This window comes from Schistocerca piceifrons, chromosome X (genome assembly GCF_021461385.2).
Source record: "Schistocerca piceifrons isolate TAMUIC-IGC-003096 chromosome X, iqSchPice1.1, whole genome shotgun sequence".
NCBI lineage: Eukaryota > Metazoa > Arthropoda > Insecta > Orthoptera > Acrididae > Schistocerca > Schistocerca piceifrons.
In genome coordinates, this window is record NC_060149.1 from 509996969 (window position 1) to 510015608 (window position 18640).

Genomic DNA, 18640 nt, shown 5'->3' on the forward strand with positions numbered 1-18640 from the left:
CGACAGCCACTTGTGATTTGTTAATGGCATTGATCGCATATTAGATTAGATTAGATTAATTGTTCATTCCATTGACCCACAAAAGAGGGAATCCTCCTGGGTGTGGAACATGTCAGACAAACACATTACAAAAATGTACTTAGAAAAACTTGAGTTTCATTAATTTTAATGATCCTCAGTCAATAAAGAGTAAAATTACGTACATGAATTAGAATTAAACTTAATATTTACAGGTTTAATACTTACATCTGCTTTCATTAAATCCATCATTCACACTGTAGGTAGTTACTTGGCTGTTACAAGCAAGTATTGTCTGAAATTAAAGTATAATAAATTTTCATTAAAATGGTCTACTGCACTTGTTGAGAAATGCATGGCTGGAATAGGAGTTGGCTACCAAAAATTCTTTTAAATGATGTTTAAATTGTGCCTTGTGTGAAACTAAACTGTTAATGGTTGCTGGTAACTTATTGAAAATCTGCGTTGCTGTATATTGGACTCCTTTCTGGGCAAGAGTAAGACATTTTAAGTTTTTATGTATATTGTTCTTATTCCTAGTACTGATACTGTGTACTAAGCAGTTAGCTGGAAAAAGAGATGTTTTATTTACAACAAACTTCATTAAGGAATAAATATACTGAGAAGCTGTGGTTAGTATGTCCATTTCTTTGAATAGGTTTAGACATGATGTTCTTGGATTTACACTACACATTACTCTTATTATACGCTTCTGTACTCTAAAAATTTTTTCTCGGTTTTTCGGAGTTACCCCAAAATATAATACCATATGACATAATGGAGTGAAAATAAGCAAAATATGCCAGTTTTTTTATATTTATATCTTCTATGTCTGACATCATTCTCATTGCAAACACAGACTTGTTTAGGCGCTTTAGCAGTTCGTTAGTATGTCGCTCCCAACTGAATTTATTATCAAGTAGTAATGCCAAGAATTTTACACTCTCAACTTCTCCTATTTCCATGTCATCATATTTTATACAAACACTGGAAGGAAATCTCTTGGAAGTTCTGAACTGCGTATAGCGGGTCTTTCCAAAGATTAATGACAGTGAATTGGCTATGAACCACTTAATAATGTCAGTAAACATGTGATTACCTGCCCTTTCTAAATTTATATTTGATTTTCTATTTATTACAATGTTTGTATCATCTGCAAATAAGACAAACTTGGCATCTGGTAATGTAACAGATGACAGGTCATTAATATTCACGAGAAAAAGTAGTGGACCTAGTATGGAACGTTGAGGAACGCCACATATAATTTCTTCCCAGTCAGATAATGTCTGATTGCCTACTGCTGAAGTGTTACGTAATGACACTCTTTGTTTTCTATTAGTAAGGTACGACTGAAACCACTTTGCATAGTTGTTTCTGAACATGAAGTCCACGAATGGAAGAAATTAGTCTGCAAGTAGCCGAACACTAGCACGAACCAGTCCATTCCGTGTCAACACAGCCCACATCATTATGGAGCCACTACCAGCATGCACAGTGTCTTGTTGACAACTTAGGTCCATAGCTTCGAGGGCTCTGCGTCACACTCAAACCCTACCGTCAGCTCTTACTAATTGAAATTGGGACTCATCTGACCAGGCCGCGGTTTTCGAGTCTTCTAGGGTCCAACCGATATGGTCAAGAGCCCAGGAGAGGCGCTACAAGTGATGTCGTGGTACTCGCGTCGACCGCCGGCTGCCACAGCCAATTAACACCACTGTCTTAATGAATATGTTCGTGGAACGTCCCACGTTAATATCTGCGGTTATTTCACGCAGTGTTGCTTGTCTGTTAGCACTGACAACTCTAACCAAATACCGCTACTCTCGGTCGTTAAGTGAAGCCCGTCGGCCACTGCGTTGTCTGTGGTGAGAGGTAATGCCTGAAATTTCGTATTCTCGGCCCTCTCTTTATACTGTGGGTCTCAGAATATTGAATTCTTTAACGATTTCCGAAATGGAGTTTCTCATGGATCTAGCTCCAACGACCATTCCGCGCTCAAAGTCTGTTAATTTTCGTCGAAAACCTTTTCTCATGAATCCTCTGAGTACAAATGATACCTCCGTCAGTGCACTGCCTTTTTATTCCGTGTGTACGCGATACTCCTGCCATCTGTCTATGTCTGCATCACTGCCCAATGACTATCCACACCTCAATGTATGTCTGTGAACTTTGTCCTTGAACAGTGCTGCGAAAAGGAGTTTCTGTTGAACAGTGCTACGAATTGTTTCACCGGCGACAGTCTGTTTCATCACAAGTGTTACACTGGTTCTCTCTATGCATATAAATGTAACCACGCTCTGACCCACAGTCGCAGCAAAGAAGAAGATGTATAACAAAATATAAGTGTTTATTTTGACTGTCAGTATATTGTAATTCTTATATTTTACACGTGCAATAATCACGAAATTTATCACCGGTATTGAGCCCGTTTGATCGCTAACAACCTGTCACAACAGCTGCCACCATTCCATCTGCACTGAATATCACTGTTCACTCGTACTATATCCACTCTACGACAAACAGAGTTTCTGACTGTTATAATTAGGAATAACACAACAAATATATCACCGTTCTACAGCTTATTGACCCATCATTGATACAAATAATTCTGTTTCCAAGCGCCAAATGCACATGAAAAACTTATGGAAAATTATACACCGAAGGGCATAAGAAAGTGCTTCACCTGCCCAACATCGCCCAGAGCCCCCGCAAGCACGCAGAAGCGCCGCAACACGACGTGGCCGGACCCGACCAATGCCCGAGGCAGTGCCGGAGGGAACCGACACCATGAATCCCGCAGGGCTGCCACAAATCCGCAAGAGGGCGAGGGGGTGGAGATCCCCTCTGAACAGCACGCCGCAAGGCATCCCAGATATGCTCAACAATGTTCATGTCCGCGGAGTTCTCTGGGCAGCGGATGTCTCCAAATGCAGAAGAGTGCTCCCGGAGCCAATCCGCAGCAATTCCGGACGTGCGCGGTGGCGCTCCGTCCTGATGGAATCGGCCACGTTCGCCGGAACGCACAATGGACATGAATGGATGCGACTGATCAGACAGGATAGCGTGTACGATAATGAGTTTATGGAGAGAGATTGTACGCACGCTTGTGGACAGTGCATAAAGTACAGCGAAATGTGAAAAATATCAAAGATCACATGTGCAAGACGAGCACGTTGTTACAACCTATAAAGAAGTGTTTTATTCCAGTCATCAGACGGTAAATACCTTCATGTAATCAATAATTTATTACGCACAAATTCTTTAGGCAGTTTTATGTATCCCATCAATTGGTTAAGGACAGTAGTAAGTTTCTTAGTCCATTTGTCGAGTTTTATTCTTTGTTGCTTTGATATAGTTTTAAACGGAGTTTATTTCAGTGCATGTATAAACATTTTGCTTTGTATTAACGGCCTAGTAACTGACGAACTTGCTTCGATTCTATTTTGAAGTCGCAAATATCCTTATCCATGAAATAATTAAAATTTTGTTGTCATTCAACTGTTACACCTACAAACAACGTCAAGCCACAAACGTATAACTATAAATATACAGTACATATGCAAAAAAGGTTTGTTTATAAAAGCGAAAACTACAATAAATTATAACAAATTTCAAATAAACTACAATATTTAGGCCAAAACAATTTGAACAAAGCATCTCGTATTGACAGTGTTAAAGAAATTGTGTTACACTCCAAATTATTATTGCTGTGCTGTCGCATTTTCACATTCATAAAAATTTATGAATTGAGTAAAAAAGGATTAATCGATAATCAACTGTACAGTCTGCTTAAATAAGTCGAATGTAGCTGCTACCCATTCAACAGGCAGTTTGTTGAACATTGTCATACCCAACACTTCATAGCTGTTCAATAATGTAGATAATCTACAGTAAGGCATGTCAATATGTCTATAATTTCTAGTGTCATGAGAGTGCAAATCCAGTCGAAGTTGATATTCTGATAAGTTATTCTTTGTATACATAAGAACTGTGTAAATGTGCAAGTTTATTACAGTTAATTTTTTAGGTCAGTAAACAATGGTCTGCAGTGGGCAAGTTTCCCAGAGTTTGTAATAATCCTAATAACTTTCTACTGAAGTACTGGAATATCCTGAACCGGGGTGCTTTTGCTCCAAAATAAAAGCCCATATGACATAATACTGTGAAAAAAAAAAGCAAAACAGGATGATCTTACATATGCTACAGGTGCATGATTTTTTTTAAATTTCTTAACACGTAAACCACCATAGAATTGTGAAGGCTTTCGTGGCCACTTGTTGACAAACTACCTGTAGGCATCTGTCTTGGGTTCTTTGGCCAATGTTTGCCTGATGATTTTCCTGACGTTTTCACCAGCATGAGTGGCTGGCATTATCAGAGTTTCACCCTGCATTGTCAGTGGTGGACTGGAGCCGAGTTTGCGGCTGCAGCTGTATGTACGTGGTGCGTCAGCATCCAAAGGCTTCTCTGTGGTCATTTCCAGTGCGGTTCTTCTCTTGCTACCTGCAACAGTCGTTTGCTGCAGCATGGGAAGCCAAAATCCACTTACCTTGATGCTTTCTTCTTTCTTGTTGACACTATTCTCCTATTTGCGTATTTCTATAGCTTTTTTCTGCAGCCAGAACATCTGTATTGGCGAATTTTAATACAAGGTTGGTCTCACATAGTGCGTGCTCTGCTGCGGCCAATTTCTCTACATGGCCCAACCTGATATGTTGCTTACATTCTGTGATCCTGGTGTTGATTGATTGTACAGGCATTCCAACATAACCTTTACTGCATGTGCATGGTATGCAGTATATTCCCGAAGTTGCAAGTGGGAACCCTTTTATAGTTTGCTGATCTGAACACTCTTTGACCTTCTTTGTTGGTTTGCAAATAGTCTTTACGCCATGTTTACGCCATATACGGCCGATTCTGTCCATCACTCTGGGAATGTATGGCAGAAAGGTCGTACTCGATGTTTCTTTTTCTGATGTGTCACTTCACTGAGTGTTTGACTCTGTTATACTTCTGATACTACTTGTGGAGTACCCATGCGAACCAGGTGATGTATTTTATATCTGAGGTGCTGCGGCTTACGTATTGGTCTTGTTCGTGTTACGAGCTTATTAATCACGCCTTATTTCTGGCTCAGGTGGCGATTTGATGGTTTGTGCATGTATCGGTCCATGTGTGTCAGTTTTTGATACTCACTGTGTTCCAGGTTTTCACAATCCCTTGTGACCAGCACATCTAGAAATGGTAGTTTTTTGTCCATTTCTACTTCCATGGTACATTTTCTGTTGACATGGAGGCTGTTCAAGTGGCCTAGGAAGTCCCCGAGCTGTTCCTCTCCATGGCTACACACAACGAAGGTATCATCGAAGTATCTGTACCACACCTTAGTTTTACAAGATACCAAGTCCTGTGCCTGTGCTTCAAAATCTTCCATGAAGAAGCCTTCCAGCTGTTCATAGAAGTTGCCATTTTATGTGAAATAGCTCGTGGTGAGACATGAATCAAAGAGCTTTGTGGTGTCTTGTGGGAAAAATGGAACCGATATGTCACTTGGCAGCTCGCGTGTAGTTGGCTATACTGCGATTGTGAGGTTGCAATAGCTGCCAACAACTCTGAAGTACATTTTGTAAATGTAAGCTAGAATCGACGTTTATATGTAAGTACAGCAAAGTACGTTTTTCTAACAATGGAGATAACGATGATGGAGACTAAGCTTTTGATAGTATATGAAACCTGGAAGTAATAACACCCGAAGTTAATGACAATGTCTATGAAAAGTTGTTCTGAATTGTTACCGTAATAGCTGCATGTAAAAAGTCATATAATAATGTAAGCCTAAGCATACCAAAGAACACGCTATCCATGCTCACAGAAAGAAATAAACCAAAACACGCATAGCCTACTCGATTGCAGAGAGAAAGAATTAATTCTTAATACATTTACACTCACCAATTTACGATGTCAATTCTCTCCAGTTCTCCTTCACTATCATTGGAATTGGTGCCAAAACCATTGTCTTCTTCATCATCATTAAGAGAAGTCATTAATTGTTAGTTTTCATTTATAATCATGTGTAAGCCTGTGCTTCTCTTATGAGTTTAGCAACATTGTCTACTTTCTTCCTCCATAAGGTAGTGTCTACAGTAGCAAGATCTTCATGTAGCAGCCTTTCCACTACTGTTATGGTAAAAATCTTGTTACTTCTAATGTATGCCTTGACTTCACTCCAGACCAATTCAATTGGATTAAAACGGCAGTGATAAGGCAGTAGCCTAATTGCCAAGTGACCCTGTTTGCTTGCAGTTTCATCCACAACGTATTTAGGCGTCACAGGCTTATTTTGCTTCACGAGTGAATATAGCAATAGCTTTGTCATGCTTATGTCCGCAGCAATGTCTCTTGCCTGCAACCACTGCACTATAGTTTCTTTACAGTCACTAGTGGTGAGGAGTTTTATCTAAAATCGCAGAATGGTACAGCGCATTGTCCATCACAAACACTGTCGGAACGCTAAACTGGAGCAACAAGTTTTTAAACCACTGCCAAAACCGTTGGTGGTCCACATCCTCATGATAGTCATTGGTTTTTCTTGATCAAAAAACTAAAAGTCCTACAGGCACAACGCCGTTGGAAGATCCTGGATGGGCCACAATTAATCTGGATCCTCTTCTTGTTGGCTGACGTCAGCTGCTATTCGGAATATCATCTATTCAGCATTTCTCGACTGATTCTCCAGCATTGACTCGTGTTTCGTCTAACCTTATGACTGAGTATGTGCCCTTTCCTACAATTTTGTGTAAAAAAAAAATGGAACGAGCTGCAACAACATGAGCGTTATTGAGTAACAGTTTTCGTCCACCCAACTTTTTAAAACGGAAGCCCATACTTCTTAACACCATCGTATGTAAGTTTTCCCCCATGAGAAAAGTTCACTTTCTTTTAAATAAATTAGCAACTCCGCTGTTGTGGGGGTATTCTTTCCTTCTATAATATCCATATATGTGCCGATGAATTGCATCGGATTGGAAAGAATCAATATCTTTAAGTGGACGACGCTGCTTTTTTTTCTTTCCAGGGTACTTGAAAACACACTGTTTTTCCCACAGGGACTGTCTTCCACACTGTTTACTTCACAGTCTTGCAAGTTGTGAAGTAGCACCCCTTTTATTATAACTGTTCTTTGGCTGAGTCCTACAGTTTTCGAGGTATGCTCTAAAACTTTATCAGCTGAAATCAACACTTGCTCATGAACAGAAACAAATTGTTTTTCTTGCTTGTAAAACTCGTGTGTCCTCCGTAGCAATTCCCAAGCCTGACTATTTAATGGCACTCCACGGTGCAACAAATTATTGCTTGGTGAACGACATTGTTTTGGTGACATTGTTTCATAAACAGAAACTGTAGTCGAGGCGGTAACACAACATGACACAACACAACACAAAAGCAGGTGGTTGCGCACTAACAAACAATATTTACATGGAAGCCAGCAACATGGTAGTGTCAACGTCGGAACTGGCATATTTTTGGTTCTGTTATTGGTTCAGAAGATGCAGTGCCTCATGTTCCTCACTTGTTTGTCAGCTATATTGCCAACTTTATGGCGCTTGGGGAATGACCTTGAGTGACATGTTTCAGCGGCCCGTGTATAAGGGGCACTTTCGTAAACAAAGAAACATCAAAGCTTACCAGGATGTTGTTTGGTGCAAGTTTGTGTCTTCAACTTCTCAATGAAATGTCCTGAGTTCTTTATGGATGTGTCAGCCTTCCCCACATGTGCCTGGAGCAGAGAGGCCAAGTGTTTTGCCAGTTTATACGTATGTACATGCAGAGGAACCTGCACAGCACAGAAGCCCTACCAACTCAGCTGTATGGATTACCATAGGTCCATATGAATAATGTTCCACTAACTCTAATGTATTAACTGGCAAAACACTTTGCCTCTCTGCTCCAGGCTCCAGCCGCATGTGGGGAAGACTGACACAGACATAAAGGACTCAGGACATTTCATTGAGAAGCTGAAGAAGCTAAATCTTGCACCAAATGACATCCTGATCAGCTTTGATGTTGTTTGTTTATGAAAATGACACTCAGTGACTCTCTGGAGTACATGGGTTCCATTTACCCCGCAAGACATCACAAAGCTCTTTCGTGCAAATCTCTCCAAGAGGTATTTCATATGGAATGGCAACTTCTACAAACAGCTGGAAGACGTTGCCATGGGTAGTCCTCCTAGTTCAGTGGTGGCCAGCTTCTTTGTGGAACATTTTGAAGAACAAGCACTGGACTTGGTACCTTGTAAACCTAAGCTGTAGTACAGATATGTCGATGATACCTTCATTGTGTGGAGCCACGTAGAGGAACAGCTCGGTGACTTCCTAAGACAGCTGAACGTACTCCATGCCAACATAAAAATTATCATGGAAGTAGAAGAGGACAAAAAACTACCATTTCCTGATGTGCTGATCACATGGTTTACCACATGAGTGGTGAGAACTTGGGACACAGCGTGTATCAAAAACCGACACACACGGACCAATACCTGCACAAGCTATCAAATCACCACCTGAGCCAGAAAAGCGGCATGATTAATATGCTCGTAATGCGAGCAAGATGAATACATGAACCGCAGCAACTCAGATGCCAGATGCAACACCTGGAAAGTATTCTGAAGAGCAATGGGTACTCCACAAGTTGTATCAGAAATATAACAGAGTCAAACACTCGGTGAAGTGACACATCAGAAAAAGAAACGTCGAGTACGGCCTTTCTGCCATACATTCCCAGAGTGCCAGACAGAATCAGCCGTATATTGTGCAGACACGGCGTAAAGATTATTTACAAACCAACAAAGAAGGCCAACGAGTGCCTCAGATGGGCAAACAATAATAGGGACCCACTTACAATTTCAGGAATATACCGCATACCATGCTAATGCAGAAAAGTTTGCATTGGAATGATTGGATGATCAGTTAACACTAGGATCACAGAACATAAGTGATACAATAGGTTGAGAAATCGGCTGTGGCAGAGCACGCGCTGTGTGAGACCGACCACATAGTAAAATTCACCAACATGGAAGTTCTGGCTGTAGAGAAGAACTATCACACCTGCTTGTTCAGAGAAGCAATAGAAATACACAAACATGCGAATAGCTCCAACAAGAAAGAAGAGAGCCCAAGGTAAATGAATCCTGGCTTCCCGCTCTGCAGTGAATGACCGTTGCAAGTAGCAAGAGGAGAACCTCACCAGAAATGGCTCGGAGAAGCCCTTGGATGTTGACACGCTAGGTACATATGGCCTTCGGTCGTGAACTCTGCTCCAGTCCACCACCAGAAATGGGGGGTTAAACTTTGACAATGCCAACCGCTCATGCTGGCGAAATGTTTTAAAATCATTAGATGAACATTGGCTGAAGAACCTGAGACAGAAACCAACAGGCAGTTTGTACACCCCCATAGACAACAATTTTCTGCTGGCAAATCTCTTAAACTAAATAACTGTTGAGTTTTACTCTCACTGAGTAGGAATCCATTAGATGATGATGATGATTGTTTTGTGAGTCACTCAACTGCGAGGTTATCAGCACCCGTACAAATTCCCAACCTTTGCTCAGTCCAGTCTTGCCACTTTCATGAATGACAAGGAAATGATGAGGACAATACAAACACCCAGTCATCTCGAGGCAGATGAAAATCTCTGACCCTGCTGGGAATCGAACCCGGGACCCTGTGATCAGAGGAATCCATTAGCTCGAAACCAGATTGATATTTGTGATAGGGTGTATTTAGCTGTAGTTTGAAGGGTATTAAAGTGTTAACTGATACTGAAAAATGTGCTATCATCAACATAGAGTCTGCCCCCAGTAGCTGAATGGTCAGCACAACAGAATGTCAATCCTCAGGGCCCGGGTTCGATTCCCTGCTGGGTCGGAGATTTTCTCCACTCAGGGACTGGGTATTGTGTTGTCCTAATCATCATCATTATTTCATCCCCATCGACGTGCAAGTCGCCGAAGTGGCATCAAATTGAAAGACTTGCACCCGGTGAACAGTCTACCTGACGGGAGACACTAGTCACACGACATCAACATAGAGAACAGAGTGAACATTTATATAAAATGACAAATCATTTCTCATTAGAAAAAAAAACACAATGGTTCCAAAACTGAACCTTGTGACCCACCACGCTGAATTCCAACTATTTGTGAACTATCCTCCTCAGTACACACAATTTGGTTACAGTTATTAAGAAATGGTTCAAAAATATTACCTACTTTGTTGTTAATTATTCCAAAATAAACTAATTTGGTGGGAAGCGAGTTATGCTTTACACAGCTGAAGGTGTTGCTAAGATCACAAAAAGTAGCCTGAGTGAAGTTTCTCTCTCCATAAGCACTAAGCACCTTTTTAATGAAAGAGTCAATAGCATGAACAGTAGGTTTGCCCTTCCTAAAGCTAAACTGTGGTGCAGAGAGAATATCATTATCACATAACTGGTAATAGATAACAGATTCTAAAACTTTTGATAAAGCTGGTGTCAGAGATACTGGGTGACAACTAGAGGGGCAATTTCTGTCCCCTTCTTACAAATGGGCACAACTCTTGATAAAAAAATTTAACACCTTATATATATGTACACACACACACACACACACACACACACACACACACACACACACACACACACCAGAAGGCCTAAAATTATTTACCATAGTTAAAACAACTCCTGGTGTTACCTCTGAGAAAAAAATTGTCTTTAATGCATGGCTTACACTATGCCATTTTCTAATATCAGATACTGTTTCATGAGGCCTAACAGTGCTTTCACAAATTTCATTGACTGTACACAAAAGTTACTAAATTCAGCTGGTCATACAGCTACAGCCTCTTTTTTGTTTGCTTTTGGGTACTGGGATTATTGCACTCTGTGATTTCTTGCATTTATTTTTGGATGACTCTATGCTAAAGAAGTTATGTTGTTTCTTAGCCTCATTGACTGCATGTTTATAATCCTTTTGAACTCTTTAAATGTCATGTACCAGGTGTCCTTAGGCCTATGCTTATTTGTGTTATACTGAGAAAAGTTGGTCTCAAAAATATTTAAGAAAGCTTGAAAAAACCTATCAAAGATTATATTAGCAGAACGGTGACTATTAATGTTGAACAAATCTTTCCATTCATAATTCTCAAGTGAAACAATAAAATTAGAAATATTTTCCTGTGTTATTGGTCTTCTAATGTCTACTTTAAGCTCTTTGAGCTCTTTATACTCCACGTTAAGATTACTTATTTCTACCCAAACTGAATCAGAATCTGGGAAAGCAAAAACATCTACATCAGAACACATTAAATCTCTGCTAACTTTTGTAAATATAGCATCAAGACAAGCAGTCTGTCTTGTAGATTTCCAGTTAGTATAACTAAAATTAAATTGCCTAAACGGAGTTTTAAATTCAAGATTATAGCATAATATTTATTCTTGTTAGCCACAAACAGCAACGTACTTATTGTATTGTAAATTTAGTAGGGCTCTAATATTTGCTTTTAGAAACACTTTCCTGTTCACACTGACATTTCTGAATGTCCAAAGCTACAACTTTAACTGTAGTTACCTATAAGATTCATACAAGAATGTTTTTAAGTGTGGTTAAAATATAATTTGCGAAGAAAGCTGTGGTCATTTTGGTACTCAGTGCCCTTCTTCTTCAATACTGCGTAGCGGATGGCTAGTACAATGTTTGTAAAGCACTGTTGCCTGGCGTAACATGGCGTGATAAGGGTAGCTGTAATGGTTAAATTTTTATATATGGGTGTCAGACTTCATGTCACAATAGCACAACAAACTGAGAAAGAAAAGGAAGTGGCTTGGATAGATCTTTGATGCACTGTAGCATTGAAACTGCATATTTGCACCATAAGCAAGTATAAATATGAAAGCCTCAAAATACTGGCATGGTACTTACCCCTTGGTGCTACAGCCCATGTAGGGCCTTGGGCTTTCTGATGATCACAGCCCAATCTGGATGATTTTCTGCTCGTTTCCTCCATCTCCTGACTCCAATCTTTCTCAGATCATTTTCCACATCCTCCAGCCATCATTTCCAGGGTCTTCCTTTGCTCCTTTTGCCACCTGGGTTTCCTGTGTAAACCTTTTTGACAGCTCGATCCTCCAACATTCGCTCACATGGCCCAGCCATCTCAATCTGTTACACTTAATTTCAGTCACCAACCACCTCATACACGGCTCCAAAAATCTTTCTTATTAATTTCCTCTCCCATCTTCTCAAGAGTTCTTCTTCTGCTACAGTCATTGTCCATGTTTCTGAGCCATACATTACCACCGGTCTTATGACTGTTCAATCGGCAGTCACCTTCGATTTTCTGCTCAGGCTACGTGACTGAAGGGTCTTGGTCAGGGCCCAGTAAGCTCTATTTCCTGCAGCAATCCTAGATGTTATTTCTTCTCTTATTATGCTATTCTCCATAACCAGCACTCCCAGGTATTGGAACTTCTCACATCTCTCATAATTGCCTCTGTTCAACTTAATATATTTCACTTTAACAACAGCATTTTCCCTGGAAGCAAAGAGAATCTGTTTTTTTGTGTAGTTTAGTCTAAGTCCCAGCTGTTCTGCCTCCTTTTTCAGTCTGCCAAATCCTTCTTCCATTTCTTTCAAACTTCTAGACAGCAAACGCACATCATTGGCATAAGCTAGATTTTGGTGCATACGGTTAAACAGAATGCCACCTCGGTTATCAATCTCCACCCTTCGCATCACTCTCTCCAACACTATGTTGAAGAGTAGCGTGGATAATACATCACCCTGTCTTAACCCTTGGCTGACCTCAAATTCTTTAGATAGTTTTCCTCCTACTTTTACCTGGCATTTTGTACCAGTGAGGGTCATTTGTACCAGTCTACGTTTACTTGGGAATTCTATCTCCATTAAGGTGTCATATAGCTTTTTCCTTTTAACACTATCATAAGCCTGTTTGAAGTCTATAAAAAGCTGGTGTACATTCACATTATATTCATAACACTTTTCCATTATTTGCCTTATAATGAAGATCTGGTCAGTTGTTGATCTGCCCCGTCGAAAACTGCACTGGTAGTCTCAGAGTTATTTCTTCTGTAATTGGTGCAAGTCTCATAGCAATGACTTTAGCTAATGATCTGTACACCATGCTGGCTAAAGCAGTGCCAAGATAATTTTCACAGTTTGCTTTGTCCTCCTTATGAATCAGGCATGTAATGGCAATGTTCCACTGGTCTGGCATTTCTTCCTTTTCCCATATTTCCATTATTTGCTGGTGTGCCAATGTTTTAGATGTTCACCTCCACCCTTGATCATCTCTGCTGGAGCCTTATTATTCCTTAGGCCTTTAATTGCCTTCATAACTTCCTCTATTGTTGGTATAGATACAGGTCTTTCATCCTGACTAACATTCTGCCACGGTGGTCACCCTCTGTTTCATTTTCTTCCAGAACTTCTCTTTCTGTAGTGACATTCAGCAGCTCACTGAAATATTCAGCCGCTCGACCTAGAACCTGTTCTTCTCCTCCTATAAAATTTCCTTCTTTATCTCTGCAGAATACCATATGTGGTTGGAAGCCTTTCTTCAGTTCCTGAACTCTCTTGTAGAATTTTCTTACTTCTTGATCATTATACTCTTCTTCTAGTTCTGTAATCCATCTCCTCTCTAATTCTCATTTATTTCTTCTGCAAATCCTATCTGCCTCTTTCCTTTTTTTCATGAATTCTTCTGTATTAGGTCTTGTTGTCCTGTTTATCATTTTCTTCCTTGCCTCATTTCCCTCTTCCACTGCCTTTTTACAATCTTCATCATACCGTCCTGCCCTTTTCACCCTGTCTTCTAAACCCAAAACTTCTTCTGCAGTTTCTTGTAGAGCCTCTTTAATCATACTCCACTTCCCTTTGATGCTTTCCAGAATTTGGCTTTGTTTAGCCTCACACTTCTTCTGCAGTTCTGTTTCATACTTTTCGGATGCTCCCTTCTCTTTCAGTTTGGAAACATTGTATCTTCGTGGAGCTTTTCTCTTCCCTCTGGATCTATAGTCTGCTATGCATTGTCTGTATCTCACTCTTACCATATAATGATCCGAATCACAGTCAGCCCCCCTGCAACAATCAACTTCAAGGATGTCAGATGCATGTCCCCTGTCCATTACCACATGGCCAGTTTGATTAAAAATAGTGCCATCTGGAGAGTGCCATGTGGCTTTCCTTATGTTCTTTCTCTGGAGCTGTGTACTCTTCACTGCCATTGCATTGCCCATGGCGAAGTCTATAAGTCTTTGTCTATTTTTATTCGACTCCTTATGCAGTCTTTCATTTCCTACTGTTTCTCTAAAGGCTTCTTCTTTAACCACTTTTGCATTGAAGTCACTCATCACTATTTATACACCATTCGTTGGTATGCCTTCTAATTCCTGTTCTGGTCGACAATAGAACTAATCTTTCATTTCATCCTCATTATCTTCCATGGGTGCATACACACATACTAGAGTGATGTTGAAGGAGTGGGCCTTTATTCTCAACGTACTCATCCTTTCATTTATAGGGTTAAAATTTATGACTGCTGCTTTATACTTATTGTCTACAAGAAAGCCAGTACCACCTACTATACCACTGTCTCCTCCACTGTACATAATTGTGTAATTACCACTTCTTATGATACCATCTCCTTTCCATCTGACTTCTTGAATTGCTGGTACTCCTATACGGTATTTCTCCATCTCTTGTTTGAGTCCATGTAGAGCTCCTGATTTGTTCAAAGTTCTTACATTCCAAGTAGAAAAGTATATATCATTTCTCTGTTTACAGTTTCCTTTTCCTTGCGTGGGTTGTTCATCAGTCCGGCTGTTTCTATCTTTGAGTTTTGTAACAATGTTTTTTCCGATATGGAGTTGTTAGCCCCCATGATCAACCCCCAACCTGGAGGGCCTGAATTTGTATCCGGTTTACTCCTTTAGGGAGACTGGCTTCACTGCACCTCTAGAGCCCTCCCTGCCCCATATACTGGTATGATAGCTTCAGAAATTGTGAAATAGAATTTGCAGTATGCTTTTCTTACAAAATTTTGAACATGATCTAGTTAGCCAGTAATAGAGAGCATAGCAGACATGATCTGTTCAGCCAATTGCTACATGACTATTTTGTCACGTGCAAACACAAATTAATGTACACACAATATAAAAATAAGTAAAGCCATGGCTTCAGATATATAGTTTTGATTATCACAAATATTGCTTGCTGCTTTCTTTCCCCCCATTAGGCATGTGTTTAGGTTGGGATGTAAGAGAACCTCTTAAATTGATGTAAATGAAGCAATGACATTGCTATTCTTGTTTGTGAGAAGTATATGGCTGTTTTATACACTATATGTCATGGTTTGCGCATTGCATTTTCTAAGGGTATGGTATGGCTTGGACGTAACAACACAACTTAGTGTTAGGATGCTAAGGGGGCAATGTAAATTTTACTATTCCATATTTTATTCAAAGGAAGTCATAATTTGTAGTTTATTCACTAATTACAATTATAAGATCTCCAGTGGTATGTCACATAGAAAATAAAGACAAAATGTCCTGTCTTACATGCACTATATACTGAAAATTTTACTGCTCAAAATGTTGATGGGAACTGTGAATTGGTATGAATTACAGTCATAAATTTTAGGAGCGTTTAGTAATATAAGGTTAAATTGCTGGGAGTGAAGAAGTGGTCGCGATTTCCAGGAGTGTGGTTAGTCTGTTTTCGGCTGTATTTTCCGAATATCTCGCGATTTCCAAGTGTGTGATTTGGCTGGGAAGCAAGACCACAGCTTGAATTGGCAGAGAAAATCTGGTTGTTGTGACAGACTGATCTGTGGCATAGCCAGGGGTCTATGTTATGTTGGAAGACATGTTTGTTAATTGGCAAAGCCCCCTAGTGTGAAAGCAAAACACCCGATTGTGGTGAAAATCTTGTGTAGCTCATGGCAGAACAGTGAAATGTATAACCTTGCTTGTCATGAATCATTATCTGTTTTCCAGAATATGTTGCAATTTCCGATAGCATGGATAGGCAAGAAACTAAGAGCATAACTTCAGTTGGTGGACGCAACTTTTCATTATAATCTAAACTATTAATTTCCTGTTTCATGAAAGCATCCATTTTTAAGCAGAGTTGATACTTGGGATTACTTCACAGCACATCTCTAGCAGTTGCTCTGGATGAGACATATTTGATGTTACTGTTCGACACTGTCCATACCATATCAAGTACTGTGACGTATTTTGAAATTTGAGATCATTTGAAGGCGATTACCATCTGTCTGGTCATTGTTCAGTCTTAATATGGAGTGTTGTGGCTGCCTTCTGGATGAAGTAATTTCTTAAGGACTAATGGAAGCAGAGTGGACCATAATGTATACTTCCATGATCATTGGAATTCCCTAGATGCCATGGACCAAGCAATTTCTTGCCAAATGAGGATTCTTTCCAGTGCTGTTGCTGACAGAAGGTGCAGAACAGTAGTGGCGTCGTCAATGTTGAGTGCACATTCAGGTGCAGTGCCTGAAATGGTACATGCCCAAATGGCGTGAAAAATCTCAAGACTTCTGTAGCATGTGAGTTTCTATATGTTGTCTGAAGACGGTGAGGCTTTTCACAAATATCAGCATGTGTATGCTTTCAGTGACTGACTGGACTTCCTTCTGTCATAAAGTGTGTATTGAGTGGGCGATAAACAATTTTCAACTATTAGGGGGCCCAGGAGTCACTGTTGAAGTAGATGAGGCAAAATTTGGGAAAAGGAAACACAACGAAGGCCATAAAATCCATGGAAACTAGGTGTTTGGTGCAATTCAGCGATGGTCAAAAAATTACTTCCTTGAGCCCGTTGAATTTCGGACTTGGGAAGTGTGGGTCAGAATAATGAAAGAAAAGATTCACTGGGACGACGATTGTCAGCGACTACTTCAGTCCATACAACACTCTAGGTCCTGAAGATTTTCAGTACCTCATAGTGAACCACAATCTGAACTTCGTAGATCCAAAAGAGCATTCTGTTCACACACAGAACGTGGAGAGAATAATGTGGTGGGATGTTAAGAGGGTCCATCCCATGATATGACAGGAAGATCAAACATTTCGTGGACTACCTAGTTGAGCATACATTCCATTGAGCACATTGCCAGAAGGAAACATTATATCAGTTTTTTGTTGAAGCGGGTAAACTTTTCCTGCCCGGCAGATCTGTGACTACAATACTGTGCCTTCCGGGGAAACCAGTGCCTTCAGTTTCCTCAGCACTACAGGTATATTACAGCATCATTTTGTTTGGTACTGTAAATTTTGTACATTACTTAAAACAAGTACTTTATTCAGTTTTTATGCTTAACATTTTTTTATAGTTTGTGTGTTCGCACATTGAAAATGTGATGATGTGATTGGCTGATTACATAACCTGTAATGTGCTCAGAATGAACTGGAAAATGGTTGATACTGAAAATTGCCACTGTTGTGAAATGTTGTCAAATGTTTAAAAAAAAAAAAAAAATGCCTCTCTCAGGACTATTTAATTTTGGTTAGTATTAGTACTCCCTCTTTCTCTTCCACAGATTAAAGTAAAACTTTTAAATACTATTTAATTTTGTTATGGACATAATATCTATATAATATACCTACAATTAGTAATTTTTTTGTGGTTCTTGCTGAGCTGCAGTAAGCTTCATACCTTGTACACCAATTCTGTATCATTCAGCTGCTCAGTGCAGGCCATTTCCTGTTACCCAGGATTCACCCTTACAGAGTGATATAAAATGTAGAATGTCATGCATAGTTAAGTAATATTTGTGTAATGATATGTTTTTAGTTTGGCTAACAAATGAAATGTTACAGGAAAAATTGTGGAAGGTGTGACTTTACTGAGGATTTTGGATGATGTGAGAGACTCCATCCGTACTGAAAAGTCACCTTCAAGGGATTTCATCATCAGTGACAGTCGGCACCTGACAATGAAGTGTTGACTAAGTGTGTGGCCTCTGATCACACATACTGTAAGACTGAACTTGATCTGCTCTTTACTCACATAATGGTTTATAGGGCCTTTGGGGAAAGTTTCCATATAAAAATGAGTAACGCATAAAGTTTCTATGGTGATATGGAAATTCAACTGTTGTTAATAAAGAAAGCAAATGACTTGCATTCCTTGTGTCTGTTCATACCTTTATCCTAGTATATAAAACTAACAAACTTTAACTGAAGTATGCCATTGCTACTTTTCATAATTAAAAGTATCAGTATCCACTGAAGTCCTGTGTAAAAGTGAATGCGTAAACACAGTAGTACAGTATTGTTAGTTTTCTGAAGACCTTCACACTGTACTGCAATGGAATTTTTGCATGTGTATTACTCAGTTGTGGCAAAAATGCACTAAATAAAAAATAGCAAAGTGTTGTTTTACACATTACAGTAGCCCCTGAGCTTTTCCTTGTTTAATTCTGCGGATTTAACTAGGTTTATATGAACCCTAAGTATAAAGTGTAAGCATTTGTAACACAACTGACAGACTAGTACTGCCGAAGAATGCTAATTTTGCTATGAAGGATTTTCCTAT

General features: G+C 39.7%; 1 long non-coding RNA gene across 1 annotated transcript; it reads left to right on the forward strand.

The window, feature by feature from the left end:
• Nucleotides 1-3082: 3082 nt before the first annotated feature.
• LOC124722884 lies at nt 3083-18228 on the forward strand. Its single transcript, XR_007006458.1, has 2 exons — nt 3083-3235; nt 17923-18228. It is a non-coding gene; the product is annotated as an uncharacterized LOC124722884 (long non-coding RNA).
• The last annotated feature ends 412 nt before the right edge of the window (nt 18229-18640 follow it).